The sequence below is a fragment of the Vulpes lagopus genome, chromosome 11 (assembly GCF_018345385.1).
Source record: "Vulpes lagopus strain Blue_001 chromosome 11, ASM1834538v1, whole genome shotgun sequence".
Classification (NCBI taxonomy): domain Eukaryota; kingdom Metazoa; phylum Chordata; class Mammalia; order Carnivora; family Canidae; genus Vulpes; species Vulpes lagopus.
The window spans coordinates 21,126,304-21,143,633 of NC_054834.1; positions in this window are offsets into that span (position 1 = coordinate 21,126,304).

A 17,330-nucleotide genomic window follows, 5' to 3' on the forward strand; every position below is an offset into this window, starting at 1 on the left:
TCCCAATTATAAGCAAATAAGATTATCTTTAAGAAATAAGGAAAAGTTGGCTAGAAGGCTTTACGTCTGAGGATAACTGCTTGGATACTGTGGGCAGCAAAGATATTGGTGACCATGAGATCTCAGTGGCTGCTCAGAACCCCTTCCCATGTGGTCTACTCCAGGCTGTTTGAGCTCCAGGTGCCAGACTGAGGAGCCTGGAGGGAGCTTCTCCCATCCTGGCAACATTGGCCTGGATGAGAATATAGTGCATGATCAAGAGCATACCAAGAAGCATCTAAAAGATGTCATTAACAAACCAGAGGTGGAGAAGTCTCCGCAAGAACTGCAGCTCTGTTATTTAAAATGCTTGATTATGATGGCGATAATCTATGGGATGGCCTAGACCTTTCCATAGCCATCACTCGGTCCGTTAAGACAAAGAGAATGAATAGACACCACCAAAGAGTGAAGCTGAGCTGATTAACTTGATGGTGTTTTGAGAAAGGAAGATAAGAACAATAATGAATACATTGACCATATTGAATTTGCAAAATCACTGCAGGTGACTTTGTTTGGCAATCTAGTTATATGTAAATATGACCCATTATAGTGTGATTGAACACTTTGGGTAATGCAAAATAATGCATTTGAACTACTGCTACAGTATTTTAGTATAAACCTGTAGCAGTTTATTACACTAGAGTGAGAAAGAGAAATCAAGATAAATAGAAGAGAAATTGGACACATTGTAGTCCTCAAGTACTGTTAAATCTTATTGGACAAGGGTTTGGTGAATGAATCCTTTTAAGAATGATGGATAACTGAGGCCGCCTGGGTGGCTCAGCGGTTTAGCGCTGCCTTCAGCCCTGGGCCTGTTCCCGGAGATCCGGATCAAGTCCCACGTCGGGCTCCCTACATGGGGCCTGCTTCTCCCTCTGCCTGCCTGGATCTCTGCCTCTCTCTCTCTCTCTCTCTCTGAATCTCTCTCTCTCTCTCTCATGACTAAATAAATAAAATCTTAAAAAAAAAAAAAAAAAGAATGTTGGATAACTGGATCAGAGTAATCAGGAACTTGACTATGCAATACCCCTCGTCTCTTGGTTTTTATTCATGTTACCTGAAAAGTGAGAGAGACTGCCAAGTGGACATGCTTCTCAGTAACAGTGAAGGAATGGTATGGATGCCAAATGCTTCCCCTGGTGTGTCTCGTGTCTTCAGGTAAATGCGGTCAGGATTTTGCAAAGTTCCCTGGGCCCTAGGCAAGTGAGTTTTAGAATATTTCAAAAGCCACAACATAAGAAGAATGTCAGATACCAAGTTAGGGAGCAATAGTCGAAGATTCTGTATCTTCTGGCCCTTTGGAAATGATACACCACTAACCTAAGTGATTAGCATTATTTTAGTTTTTCGGTATTTAATAAAACTGCTGCCTTTTATTTTATTTATTTTATGTCTTCTTAGGAGACATGTTAACTTAGGAGAGACCTTAAATTGAAAAATGTTCTTTATTCTAATCCTTAGCAAGTGTTTTAGCTTTCCTAATATTTGTATTTAACCCTTATTTCTAGGGTTTGTTTTTGTGGTTTAGAAACTATTAGGAATGCAAGAACTTTATCCTTTCCGTTTGGTACAACAGGAGTGAAGCTACTAACTGGTCTTGCCTAAGTGAGTAGGAGAAGATCAAGCCCAGAGATAACCTGATGCAAGATATATTTAGAAGGAATGGCATTTAAACTACATCTTCTAGCCTAAATATGTAAATTATTTCAGGTCAGGAAAGATTAGAAAAGGCCTGAGAACTTTTAACACTGTGAATCTCAGTAATGGTTAAAACTTGTAATTGTAATTCATAATTTGGTTTACTGGTTGTGGTAGACATGCTGTGATAGAAAACCTGAAATGATGGTTGAATGAGGAAAAACTGCATAAAATTTTCTGTAAGACATATAGAGACCTATTTTCTTTATTAAAGTATTCTTATAAGTGAATAAATCATTTACTTATAATTATTCTTATAAGTAAATAAAATTGCACAAGTAACTGTGCAATCAGAATTGAATTGTAAACTATTGTTATAATACCTAGTTATTTTGAAAGATGTATATAATAAATCCTGGATGTATATAAAACTGATGAACCAAACAAAAAGAAGAAATAAGAAAAAGTCTTTTTTTAATTACTCTCTTGCTAGTGTTGAAACCAAAGCTATTTATATTTTCTTATTTTTTTATTTCGGAAATTATTCTCAATATAAAAGTTGTAATTCTTAAAGATATTTAATATCTTTATTTTACATTCTAGAGATAGATTTTCCTTAAATGTAGAATGTATATTGTTAAAATACAATTAAGGTAAACTCAGACCCTAGCTATGAACCGTTTTCTTAATACAAATTGCAGTTAAATGAAAAATCTCAAATGGGAACTTAACTAAGTTAAGCAAAATTTCTAATAGTAACTGTGCTATACTAATAGTAACAGTGACTTCTAATCGTAATGCCATGCTGATGTGGGTGCTATAAGCTGATTCTTATTATGCAAAACAGAATAGTAATATAAAATAATAAAACTAAGAATTAACTCTGCAAGAGGAAATTAAGAGCTTATGTATCTTTAAACGGGGAATTCTCTCACCTTCAGGGAAGGTGTGAGTCTTTAATTTCTAATTTAAAATGCTAGCCAATTATTTGCATGAATATTCATGCAATTCATGGAGAGAAAAACAGTTATGTATTGTCCAAAGTGTTTTGAAAATCTTGCTTTTCATAGATAGATGAAACAAATAATGATAGTATTCAAGAAATGTTGGGATGCCTGGTTGGGCCTCATTTAAGCAACCAATTCTTGATTTCAGCCTAGGTCACAATCTCAGGGTCATGGGATAGAGCCCCACCACATGGAACCCTGCCTTGGGCTCTTCTGGGAATGGAGCCTGCTTCGGTTTCTCTCTGTTCTTCCTCTCATGTGCACATGTGCATTTGTGTATACTCTCTTTCTCAAATAAAAGAAAGAAGAAAGAAAGAAAGAAAGAAAGAAAGAAAGAAAGAAAGAAAGAAAGAAAGAAAGAAAATATGTAAAGACTTTTAAAATATACATTCTGCAAACTTTATCACATGCAAGTTTGTGACAAGTTCTTCAAATTTTGATTTTTAGTCCCTATATATATTTATACACACCGAGAGAGAGAGAGAGAGAGAGAGAGAGAGAGAGAGAGAAAGAATGATGAATTCACCAAATGGGGCAGAGTAATTTGCAAAATTTCCATTTTGTAAAATGATAAATTCTAGTGACAAATTACACTGTGTTTTATGTAATTTTAATTGTATTTTATACAAAGCCTCTCAACAACTAATCTGTCAGCAAAAGTGAAGCATACTAATACCTTATAAAGATTACAAACACAATTCTTCCATTTATTTATTTTATTATGATTTTATTTGTTTACTTGAGAAGGAGAGAGAGAGAACACATGCAGGGTGTGGTGGGGAGGGATAGAGAGAGAAGGAGAAGCAAACTCCCCATTGAGCAAAGAGCCTGTCATGGCTCCATCCCAGGGGCTAAATCTAACAACCCAGAGATCATGACCTGAGCTGAAGGAGATGTTTAACCAGCTGAACCACCCAGGCACCCTATTTAGGTAGCTATTAAAAAGAATCATCTGGGACACACATTGAAATGTCTCTTCAAAAAAATAATAATAAAAAAGAAATATCTCTTCAAGTTAACATAACTTACAAATTTAAAAATTTCAAAAGGAAATTCAGGGGGAAATGGTGATGCTTACTCAGAGAATGTTGGGAATAATTCTTAAAAATTTTAATCAAAGTGCATAATTTTTACCCTACAATGTTTCTCAATACCTTGACTATGTACACCAGTAATTCCTCAGTCAGTGAGTTGTTGCAGAATTACCTTCGTAGATTAGTTTAAGTAGTCAAAAAGTCTGCTTGAGAATTTTGCTTTGTGCCATAATCAAACCAGTTTCCCTAAAGGTCTGTGCTGCAGCAAATAAGTTGATTTTAGATAAAATATGATGATTAATGCATTCATGTTCTCTACATAATATTTTATGATGAAGACAGAAAGAAAAAGAGAAATTGGTACTCAAATTTATAAGTGAATGCTAAAGCTAGACAGGACCATATCAGCACTGAGGTCCTGAATCTCAGACCTGAAGCTTAAAAGCTGAACCTAAGCATTGTAAGCCAGGTTCCATGAAGAAGATTATGGTGGTTTTTAATGGATAGTTAGCCATTCCTCAAAGCAGAAAAAGTAAATCTTTTTGGAAGAAAGTGTACCTAATTTTCACTCCAGTGTTCCCTAAGAGTAAGATCATTCACTTTGAGTGAAAAGCAAAGATCACATAGAGAAAAAAGCCTAATGAGAGAGCATTTGCTGAAACAACCAACAAGAGGGCATTTCCAATGAACTCTTACTGTTGGCAGAGATCCCCATCCATCCTCAGTGGTGTCTGGTTTCCCTGATGTCGTCAGAGAGATTCCTATTCCATCTTGCGGCAGAATGAGCATATCTGAGCTAAGAAATGAAGAATCTGGGTCATTTTCTTCTGTTGAATAGGGAAACATAGATAAATTGCCATTTGTTCCTCAACTCCTGGGGTTCCAAACAAGTATGTATTCTTAAAAACTTTGAGAGTTCTCTTTTGGTTGCTTCCTGTGTTATTCTGGGGTTTACAATTGTGTTTAAGAAGAGAAGGGCAGGAAGAAAGAGGATTATGACATTTTGACTAGAAGTTAACAAGCCAGTTTTGAAAATGTACCTAATAATTAGTCTATTCTTGAAAATTTCCAGAGACAGAAGGCTGGGAGAACATTCTGGAAGTTAGAGAGAACACCTTAACTTATAATCACTTCCAGGATATGTTTTGCCCAATCATAAATTTCCCATTCACCAAACTTAATTTTTTTCCCTCTCTGTGAAAAAAAAATGAGGCTAACAAATTTATCCTGTTATTTTTTTCACTATAAAAGCACATTGAGATTTTTTTTTTCACCTTTGTAAAAAAGTTAATTTCATATTCTTTCAACAAATAGTGTATCCTGGGCTTGCAAAGTTTCTGTGAGACAACTTTGGCCAAAAATTGTGTCCATTTACTTTCATATAGTCCTATGAAATGTCTGCTGCCCCCCTCAAAAAAGAAAGAAATGTCTGCCCAAACCAGTGACTCTGCCTCAAATGAAATAAAGGAGCTATGAATTGATCTCATTATTGCATCATTTCAGCTATAAAAAGATCTGTATGGAAGTCAAACTTATCCTATTTTCATCCTATGGGAACCTCAAAAAAAGATAGAGATTGATATAAAATTTGATCCAAAACCCATGACAGTCAGAAAGTGCAAAGCAGAAATAAAGGTAAATGTGTTCTAAAGGTAAATGTGTTCTAGAAATAAAGCCAGTCAATGGACTTTTCATTTAGAAAAAGAAATCTCTTCAAAACATGAGCACACAATGAAAAATTTCAAAACACAAACAGAAATGACTCTTTAGGAAATGATAGAATTATCTGAAAGGGACAATATGTAAGTATGCTTAAATTTGCTAAAATACAATTTTTAAATATTATAAATTATAAGCAAAGCATAAACCTTATTAAAAATACAAGACTTGATAAATGCCATTTTTTTCCTTCATGTGGAAATAATAGTAAAGATCATGTAAAAAATATAATTTTATATAAGGGTAGAGTTTATGCTAATTGTACTTTATGATCTTATCATTGACATCTTCTCTGCCTTAGTAATTATGAGCAAATACAATAAATAAATAATTTCCCAAATATGACCTCTCTATCCTCTCTATATAGAGGCAACTTCTTAGAAATTAAGATAAATTTGCTACCATCGTACAGTTTTACTTGAAAGGAAACATAAACACTCACCCACAATACCACACAATACAGGAAACCAATGAAAGTAATGGTTTTTCTCTCCCCCCGCCCCCTTCTGTCTCATACTGGTTTATTTTGCAAAATAACAAGACAAGGTAAGAATCTGAATAAGGTTTACTAAGAGAGTGAGAAATAGTACTTCAATTATTTGTTAAATCTTCCCCTTTAGTTCAACCATAATTTTTTAGAAATTAGGATAAAAGACTGGATTATAGCCCTTAAATGGCATAGTGGGATTCAAAAGCCATGCCTTTATTATGTTTTTCTTCTTAGTTTATGGGATCAATTTTCCACATGGTATTTGCAGTTCTTACAGGAAAGTTTGTATTTTGGCTTTCTCTCTTGTAAAACACATGTTCTTGAGTTCTTGGAATCTGATTGAACATCCTCTGTCTCAGAGGATGCCCAGAAGGCCGTTTTTATGTTATCTCGGGGGGTTATACACGCACAGCCTCCAGCCAGAGACTGGGCTTTAATTATTTTAACTTAAGAGAGCTTTTCAGTTGTGGGTGGGCACAGACATAATTTTCCCTTTGTCTTTTTTTTCCCATACAGATTGTTTTTGAGCCAAAATATCAAAAAAAAGTAAGAGTAATACTTCCCACCCATGCTTTCATCATGCTGTTAAGATTTCTGCATCGCGAAAAGAAAAAGTAAAGTAGTTTGGATTAAACAACAATAGCATTGAAAATAGAAGCAAATTCATATTCAGGTTCAAAGAAATAACAAAAATAAAACCCCAAACCCCCAGGCTTTATTTCTGCATTTTCTAGTCTTAGCCAAAGAATAAAAAGAGAAAACTCCGAAAGAAAAGCTCTTGTGTGGGTATATGTATCCAACGTTGCTGTCATGCTAATGTTCAGAATCTCATGAGAAATCTTGGTTTCCATAGTGAGTGCAATTGTATGTCTGACACACTGCACTAATATAAGATGGTATGAACGTTGACAGACTATATAGAAAGCGAAAAGGCACTGAAGCCAACATAAGAGTATCTGCTAAATCATAATCTGGAATTTCCTTTGTTATGGTCTGGCAAATTTCCCATTATCAAACTAGAGTAAAAATAGTAGTACTACTGGGGATTATCCAGTATTAACTTGTCCAAATTTTTTTCTTGCCCCTTAAGCTTCCAATACCGTTTGCCTCTTTAAGTATCTGACCCTGTCCATGCTAATGAATAATCAAGAGCATTCAAGATTAAGACCTTTATTTTTTTCCTTTAAATTAAAACTTTATATGGCCATTTGTCCATTTTTAATAAAAATATACTGCATATATACCATAATTTACCCTTTACAAAGTAGAATTTCTCAAGCATGCTTCAGAGCAGTTGTGAAAGTTAGATGGGAAAGAAACTATTCTGCTTGTTTGATGAAAAAGGCAACAGAGGGGCAGAGTAGTAAATGGCTTGGCTAAGTAACTAGTCTTAGTGATCAAACTACGGATTTCTGCCTACCAGTCTACGCAATCTGGAGTCAGAATTTTGAGTCAAAATCCTGTCACTGTCACATCTTTCTGGGCAAGGAACCCCTGAGTTCCTTAGCTGTAAATTTTTTTTAATTTTTAATTTTTATTTATTTATGATAGTCACAGAGAGAGAGAGAGAGGCAGAGACACAGGCGGAGGGAGAAGCAGGCTCCATGCACCGGGAGCCCGATGTGGGATTCGATCCAGGGTCTCCAGGATCGCGCCCTGGGCCAAAGGCAGGCGCCAAACCGCTGCGCCACCCAGGGATCCCTTTTTTTTTTTTTTTTTTTAATTTTTAATTTTTAGCTGTAAATTTTTTAATACAGACTTCCTGTGTTTAGATTTTTGTGAGATAAACGATTTATGATATGCAAAGCATTTAGGACAGCACTTGTATAGTACATTCTTAATAAATGCTAACTATTGTTATTATTTCTTAAGAAATAATGATTTTTTTCACTTGTGTGAAACCGTAGTACTCTTACTTGTAACTTAGATTCCTTCCCCCAAGCCAACAATTTACCCACGCCCTACCTTGAATCTTTTTGTTTCTTTCTACCAACATGATAGACTCTCATTATATGAGAAAGTAGTCATTGTTAATCCCTCAAGCATCATCTTTTTCTCCCTCACTTTTACCACCCCCCCCCCTTTTTTTTTTCAAAAGACACACACCATTTGACTTTCCAGCTGGAAACGACCTGTTAGTTCCATCACTCTTGTTTTTACAGGTTAGGCACATAAAGCACAGAGCATTGAGCACTTTGTGCAAGGAGAAACAAGGCACCAACCTAGAGGAGCAGACCAAAGCCCTGAAACCTGGTCAGGTCCCTTGAAGAGACCAGTGGTCTTTCACACACCCTTACTTTTCCTGCTCCCACTTGGATGCTGCAACTTACTCACCAGTTTCCTGACTTTGGGATTTGTTCCATAACTAAAAATTAAGACTTTGACTCACTCTTTTCAGCATGTAACACTCTCGATTTTCTTTTGCATATTTGCCTTCGAAAGTAATGCACAATATTGAGTTTCCTGCTTTATTCCTCCTTTTAAAATGCATTCTTTTATGGTTTCAGGTCTCACATTTGGGTCTTTAATCCATTCTGAGTTTATTGTTGTGTATAGTGTAAGAAAGTGGTCTAGTGTCATTCTTTTTTATGTTACTGTCTAGTTTTCCCAACACTACTTGAGGAGATGGGTTTTTTCCAATTGCATATGTTTGCCCTCTTTGTCTAAGTTTAGTTGATCATATAATTATGGGTTTATTTGTGAGTTTTCTATTCTGTTCCATTAATCTATTTATCTGTTTTTGTGACAGTACCATACCGTTTTGATTGCTATAGCTTTGTAATATAACTTGAAGTCTGGATTTGGACACCTCCAGTTTTTTCTTTCCAAGATTACTTTGACTATCCAGGGTCTTTTACGGTTTCATACAAATTTTAGGATTGTTTGCTCTAGTTCTTACCGGAGCTAAGAGAAAAGCAAAGATTATCTATTAGAGCTTCCAGAGAGAACATGACTCTGGTGACACCTTGATATTGAACTTTAAGACTCCAGATTATGAAAGAATATACTTCTATTGCTTTGGGCCATCTAATTTGCGGTACTTTGCTATGGCAGTCCTAGGAAACTAAAAGCAGTGAACAGTTAAATACAGTATTTAAAACTAATAGGATAGCCATATTTCTCATATTTGCAGAGATATTTACAGATTACTAGGAAATGGTTGATATAGATTATATCTCATCCCCCAAAATTGCAATATAATTTAAAATAATTAACACTAAATGTTCAAGTTAATGCATCTAAAATAAAATATAAAATAATAATAATATATTAATTTATATATTCATATGTGAATATATGAATGAGTATATGCATTCTCATTCAGGAAATAAGTATACATGTATTCATTTAAAAGCATGTTATATATATGCCTATTTGTTATCAACTTTGCTCAAATTGAAATTAAATTTAAAATTTTGCATTTATGACTAACAACATATTATAAGGAATAAATCCTGTGACTTATCCCCTCCAACTTGGCAAAAGAACTACTTACAGAAGATTTTTTTAAATGTCAAGACAGGAAACATCATTTTATGTTCATTTTTATGTCTTCTGTGGTTCTTATTTAAAGTAATCATCAAATCTTCCTCCTGTTCAAAAAATCGCATTTTCCCAGAAATGCACTGGTTTCTTGTAATCATATATAACAATCTTGTATAATATTGAGTCATTACCCCCAGGACAATCATATTCCAGTAAAAATAAAATATGAGGACATTAGAGACAGCCTTCATCTCAAGAAGTTGATCCCATAAATTGCTTAATATTGGAATAAACATACCAATATATATAATCATTTTAACATTGCACAGATATTTCACCTCAATTTTTGTGATTTTTCAAAGCACATTATTTACTACCTTCTATTATTGTTGAAGTTGAAATAATGTTTACTAACAAATAATTATTAAATTATTAAAGAAACTTGGGTTTCTTTTTATTTTATCATTCAGTGATACTGGAAAAATTATCAAACAATTAGAAAAGCACAGAATTGTAAAGAATGTTAACTGGTAAAATTTTATATGGATGATTTTTCCAACAAACAGTTCATCATATAAATATTTATGTACTCAGAATCTAAATAAAACCATAAGAGCATGTAAGAAGTACATCCTAATGTTCTAAAAATGATCATTGGTTACTGTTAAAGCCTTGGAAAGAAATTTGTAAGAATTCCAACTATTTGGAAAATCTGGCTGTCATCTAGAAAAATTCTGCATCAGGCACAATAGGCTAGTTTATGTTGTAGTAACAATTAAACCATGAAATCTGATTGACAACATGAAACAAAATAATTATTGCCTATATCACAATCAGACATGTTAGATGGATCTTCTTGAGACTCTTCCAGGTAGTAGCTTACATTTTGTAATATTTCTATTTTTGAAAGATAACTCTTAAAATCACCTTGCAAAGGGAAAGTGGAGTTTTTACAGCCACACTTGGGAAAAAGCATCAGCCTACATGTAGTCACATGGCCCTAATCTCACTGAAAATTACCCTGAGCATATAATCTTCCTGTGTACCTAGAAAGTAGATCTGGGAAGCACATGGCAATGTGTCTGCCCTGATCTCAAACTTCCAGCTTACACATTTGAGGAGCCATTGATAATCACATTGCTTTTTAACTTCAATAAGGCAAATATCTTCTGTGTAAAGTGAGGGAGAGAGAGAGCGAGAGAACAATAAGTTCCTGTTAGGTTTTCTCCAACCCCAGATTCCCATACTCAATGACAATAAGTACTTAGATACTGATATATTTCTTCCTACTCATGCTTCTTATCAAATTTATAGTTGTATATATATTCAGTAAATAATTAAGGGAATCTCATATGTCATAAGATGAAATAAAAGGTACTTAAGAAAGAATCTTCCTTTAGACTTAACAATTTAGTATAATATAAATGTTTTTTATGATGTAAGCCACAAAGATTTAAGTGACAAAGTGTAGACATAAAAACATTGGAACACTATAAAAAGAACAATTAATTTCTAATTCAGAGAACTACTAGACCCATGGTGAGATGGTTAATTTTAAGTGTCTACTTAACTGAATTATGGGATGCTCAGATAATTGGTTAAACATCACTTCTGGTTGTGTCTGAGAGGGAATTTTTGTATGGGATTAGCATTTGAATAGATACATTGAATAGAGCAAACTGCCATCTTCGATGTAGGTAGACATCATCTAATGCACCGAGGTTCTGGGTAGAACAGAAAGGGTGAAGAAAGCAAGAATTTACTCTCTGCATGACCGATGAGCTGAAACACTGATTTTCTCCTGTCCTCAGACTGGGATTTATACCTTTAGTGCTGCTGGTTATTACCTCAGACTCAGACTGGAACTCACCACCAGCTTTCCTGGGTCTCTAGCGGGTCATGGGATTTCCCAGCCTCCATCATTATGTGAGTCAATTTTTTTTATATTAAATCTCTTAGATAGATAGATGGATGGATGGATGGATAAATGGATGGATGGATGGATGGATGGATGAATGGATGGATGGATAGATATAGATAGATATTTCTTTGGAGAACTCAATGTAGTGTTTTTGTTTTGGTTGGGTTTTTTGTTGTTGTTTTGTTGTTTGCTTCTAACAGCTTGCATTGTTTTTTTTCCAAACTGTGATTTCACACATTTTATAAATAAAAGCTGCAGTAAGTTAGTTCTTTATCTATATTTTAAATTTTTTAAGCTGTGTTATATCTAGTATATGAAAGTAATTGGATTGCAGTTTCAGTTTCATAATAATATAAAATAATTCAAAAAACATTATTCTTTTTTTAAAAAATATGCAATCTTAGTGACTTCGATGCTGTAGCTTTATTTATTCCACAATCTGTAAAAAATAAGAACATTTTGAAGTGCTTATCATTTATATTTAAGTGGTTTCTGGCCTTTGTTTTGATGAGTAAATGATAAAAATCCAATCTTAATCAAGTATGTTCACTCAACAGAACAACAATTACCACCATTTTCTTCTCCAGCTGTGGAAATGGTTTTAGTTTATTTACTTACCAAACACTTATATGGCACTTAAATAACCAAGTCAGTGCTTTACAAATATTCATTTTATAAAACCTATATCTACCTTCAGGGGTAGACACTATTATTAATATTCTATAATGAAGAAACAAGCAGGAGAAGTTAAATAACTTGCCCAGGTCACAAAAACATTTAGTGCTAAAGCTAATATATAGATAATATAATAGTGGTTGAGGTTAGTGGTAAAGCTAATATAATCTGTCTATCTATCATCTGTGTATCTATCTATCAAGAGAGACACAGAGAAAGATCCATTTCTCTGGCACAAAAAACTTTTCAAGGGAAAAACAACCACACAGACAAGGCTTGATAATGCCTTGCCATTTCAGATGGTTATTCCTGTGCTTTCTAACAGGAGTTAGAAACTAAGTTCCTTGTTAGAAATCACATCTAGTAAAATTAACCTACCAAAATAGACAGTTTATTTCTGAAACTTAATAGTATTAGTGTAACCATTACCAAGCTTGTGGATACTAGTTTCTTTAGAATCTAGTGAGTTCTAAGAGTTTGGCTACTCTTATAGCCGTATTTAAGGAAGGACAAACATTAATTTTTAAATTATTGACCCTATTAATATTGTAGAGGTTAAGAGAATGACTTATATTTTTACATATTCTAGAAATGAGGTAAGTATCTGGCCATGGAAGAGCCACTGTACTCTGATTTGGAAACAAAGGGAATATGTTTGGTAATAATTTCTTCAAAAGAATCACTGAAGAGACAGTGATGATTTAGCAGTTATCCTCTAAGGAAATTTATCATGCTCTTTGCAGGAGACAAGCAGCCTTCAATTCTGTATGCAAATTCTTGTCAGCAAGTACACAATGGTGTAATAGACAATGTATGATCATGCTAGCAAATTGGTTTTATCACTGTTACTATTTATTTTACATCAGTAAGGAAATTCCTGGTTTGTTTTTCTTCAAATCTAGGCAGGAACAATATTAGTGAACATTGACTCACTTACCTTGAGTGTTCCAGGTGCAAAACTTGTATTTCTAATTAGATACAAGCATATTTCTTTTTAGTCATTTGCTTGGCTGTGGCACAGGCCTATTTCTGTGTTCATTTTCTAATTGATAAAAGGCATATCTCTAACAGTGGACTAAAGCCACTCAGGCCATATCTACATAAAAGGACAAGTTTGTCTCTCTTTCTAAAAATGTGTTTCAGGTAGCATGATACATGACACTAGATTTGAAGAAAACAAACCAGGAATTTCCTTACTGATGTAAAATAAATAATAACAGTGATAAAACCAATTTGCTAGCATGATCATACATTGTCTCATAAATTATTATTTGATAAGAAAACTTGTTGAAATTTCTTTGGCATATCTGGTCTCAACACCATTTTTCAATTGTCCGAAGAATATGTTTCTCTAGCTTTTTAGGTACTACATGAGGCCCCTCGTCACATAAAAACAACTTTGTTGGATGCTTATAATAACTTTGCAACCAACACATTAGTAAATGACCTCCAGCTCCTTTGTTACAATAAAACAGTGTCCCTCTAAACACCAGACCACATCTAATTTTCACTAAAATGTGAAAGGTGTCATGTAAAGATTTTGGTCATGAATGCTACCCATTCCCATTGTATACATGATCTATTAACAATAGAGTTATTTTTTACATGTATTCCTTCTCCAAAAGGCATCCCCAAATATGCCAAAATTACTTAGAATTCTTATGCAGATTCAATATAAAAGAAACATGCAATATGTTAATAATTAGCAGCTAAATGATATGATTATTAGCTAACTAATATAAAACAAGACTCTAGCATTGTCATATCATCTTCTGTACATCAGTCAGAAATGGACTCCATGATAGAAGGAAGTTTCAAACCATCTCTGATCAGGGAGGGAGTCACCTCATAGAAGTATGCTTACCTTTGCATTGCACCCAGGCCCCAAATCTCACCACAATCATTTAACCTCACAACCAGTGAATTGGGCATAAAATAACTGTGCATTGGAGAATTTGCTATTCTTTACATTCTGGCCTTTTTCAAAGAGTTTGTGATTTTTGGATTCTGAGCTTATATTCAAACAAGGGTTTTCTATAAAAATCTTCTACAGTTTAAGTGGAGTTAGGCCTCTCCAGAGACGTTTTAATAATGTTTTTTTGAAACCTCATCAAAATAACACACCTAGACTACTTTTTTCTAATGTCTTGTCTTGGGTTTCCCAAATCTTGCAGTATGTATCATCCAAGCCCAATATATTTGCTTCAAATTTCAGAGGATTTATTGTTCCCTTTAATTCAGAGCTTAGGCTGGGATGGACAAGCTTGCTTGTTGCTTTCCTGGGCCAGTACATAAAGGTGCTCTTTCATTTTATCATTGTTAAGGCCCTCTTCTTGTTTTTTTTTTTGTTGTTTATTTGTTTTTAATTATTATTTTTAAATTTAAAATTAATCAGTCAGCATATAGAACGAACATCATTAATTTCAGATGTAGAGTTCAGTAATTTATTAGTTTCATATAACACCTAGTGCTCATTACATCATATGTCCTCTTTAATGCCCATCACCCAGTTACCCTATCCCCACACTCATCCCCCTCCAGCAACCCTCAATATGTCTTCTGTAGTTAAGAGTCTCATGGCTTTTCTCCCTCTCTGATTTCTTCCCATTCCATTTTTCCTCCTTTCCCTATGATCTTCTGCACTGTTTCTTATATTCCTCATATGAGTGGAACCATATGATAATTGTCTTCCTCTGATTAACTTATTTTGCTAAGCATAGTACCCTCCAGTTGCATCCACATCAATGTAAATGGTTAAGATTTCATCCTTTCTGATGGCTGAGTAATAAATAGTCCATTGAATCTATAGACCACATCTTTATCCATTCATCAGTTGATGAACATCTTGGCTCTTTCCGTAGTTTGGCTGTTGTGGACATTGTTGCTATAAACATTAAGGTGCAGATGCCCTTTGGATCACTACATTTGTATATTTGGGGTAAATACAAAGTAGTGCAGTTGCTGGGGTGTAAGAGGGTTCCCCTTTCTCCACATCCTTGCCAACATTTGTTGTTTCCTAACTTTTTTAAAATTTCATTAAAACATTTTGACATACATTTCAAAACTAGTTTATCTTGGAAGATATATCAAGAGGTTGCATACATGCTTTTTAACTATTGTGCTGAGGTGTTTTTCATTGTCCTTTTGTTCTGTTGCTGTTTTAGAAACAAAAGACATTTTACATTATTATCATTTTAATTAAAATTTTCAAAAGACATATGTCAAGAAGAATATTTAATGACATGGAAATATGTCCATGAGATATTTTCAAATGAAAATGTATTTTAGAGAATAGTACATTTGCTATGATTTGAGATAATTTTTCGTCACAGGTTATTAGGAGTATAGTCTTTTGTGCTTATCCGTTTGAAAAAAGTTGAATTGTATAGGGATTAAAGGTTGACTAAGGGTTGGCTATGCTTTTGGTAATCATGATAAACTGGTTAATTAACCTCTGTAGATACAGCTTCCTCAAACATAAATGTGAACATTAATTTGTATAGATTGTTTTCTATAAATTCTGACAGAAATTTCTATATTTCTGTCAGAAAACTTGTGCCAATTTAATTTAAACTTCCAGAGGAGTAAATTGTCCACTCCTTATGCAATTTCCAGCACTAAATATCTTTATTTATTTTTTTTTTTGCTTAATTAATACACAAAAATAAATCAGGTGGTTTTCATTTCCATTCCGTTGCTTACTACTAAAGTTGCTAGGTTTTTATTTTACCTTGGAATTCATATTGAGATTTTTTTCTTTCTGATTACAAGGAACACTTTATTTATTGAATATATAGTATTTGAAAAATCTGTTATAAAAGCTGTAAATATATTTTTGTCAACTTTTGTTTGCCTTTTAGCTTACTTTATGCTATTTTTTGAAATGCAAATGATTTAAATGTCTTTATAGTTAAATTTAGCTATCTTGTCCTGTATGATGCCTGCCCTTTTATGAAGCTTAAAGGACCTTCGCCAAATTCAAGATTTCGTAAACACATTTACTTACATTTCTTTATTTATATTTAGAGTTTATCATTTTATATTTAAATCTTTAACCTTTTTAGTTAATGTAGGAAGCAACATTTATTTTATGCCAAAATGGTTTATTAATTATTCTAACCTCATTTATATAAAAGTTACCATCTTATATCTTGGATCCAAGGCTTCCTGGTATTTTATTGATCTAGCTAGTATTTATTATTAACTGGGAGTATATATAAAATTGTTTTTTAAAGATTTAAAGATTTAAAAATTATTTATTTAAAGATTTAAATAATTTTTTAAAGATTTATTTATTTATTTATTTATTTATTTATTTATTTGAGAGAGAGAGAGTAGGGATGAGGAACAGAGGGTGAGGGAGAGGGAGAGCCTCAAGCCGACTCCCTGCTGAGCACAGAGCCCCATGCAAGGATTGATCTAAGGACCCTGAGATCATGACATGAGCTGAAATCAAGAGTCAGATGCTCAACTGACTGAGCCATCCATGTGCCCCAGGAACATACATTTTTATATAGTATAACATTTTTGTGTTTATGAAGTTAAATTGCTATTTGTCTTAGCCCGGGCTGCCATCACAAAATACTATAGACTGGGTTACTTAAAAAAATACAAATTTGTTTTCCCAAAGTTTTGTAGACTGGAAAGTCCAAACTCAAAGTTCAGCAAGTTTTGCTTTCTAGTGAGGCTCCTCTTTTAGGCTTGCAGATGGCTGTCTCTTTGCTGTATCTTTATATGGCTAAGAGAGAACAAGCTCTCAAGTATCACTTCTTATAAATGAACTAATTCCATCCAACCAGGGCCTCACCCTCATGACCTCATCTAACCCTAATTACCTATGAAAGGCCCCATTTCCAAATAATATCACACTGAGTATTAAGATTTTAACATATGAATTTTGGTGGAAACATAAACATTTGGTCCATGACACCATTCAGCCTCATTTTATACAGTATATGTGTTTTTTATTGTTCTTTCATACTTACTGGTGAAATATATTCATTCATCTACTTCTAATTTAAGTAGAATTGCAATATTGTGTTTATCTTTTATATCAGATTTAATCTTTCTGGGAAAAAAAAGTGTAGTATGAAATAGAATACTGCATTTTCCTTGGGAATTTTAGTCTTGACTCTTTTTCCTAAATACCATATATTGACAATTTCCACCCAAAGCTTAGTTGGAAGTATCTTTAGAGGAGAAGTGTTTGAATTTAATATCAGTGCAAAAGTTAAGCCCACCTGTCCAATAGTGGGGAATCTATAACCTTTTATCTAGTCCCAAGAAAATAAGTAAATATTCCTCAATAAATCTTTCTA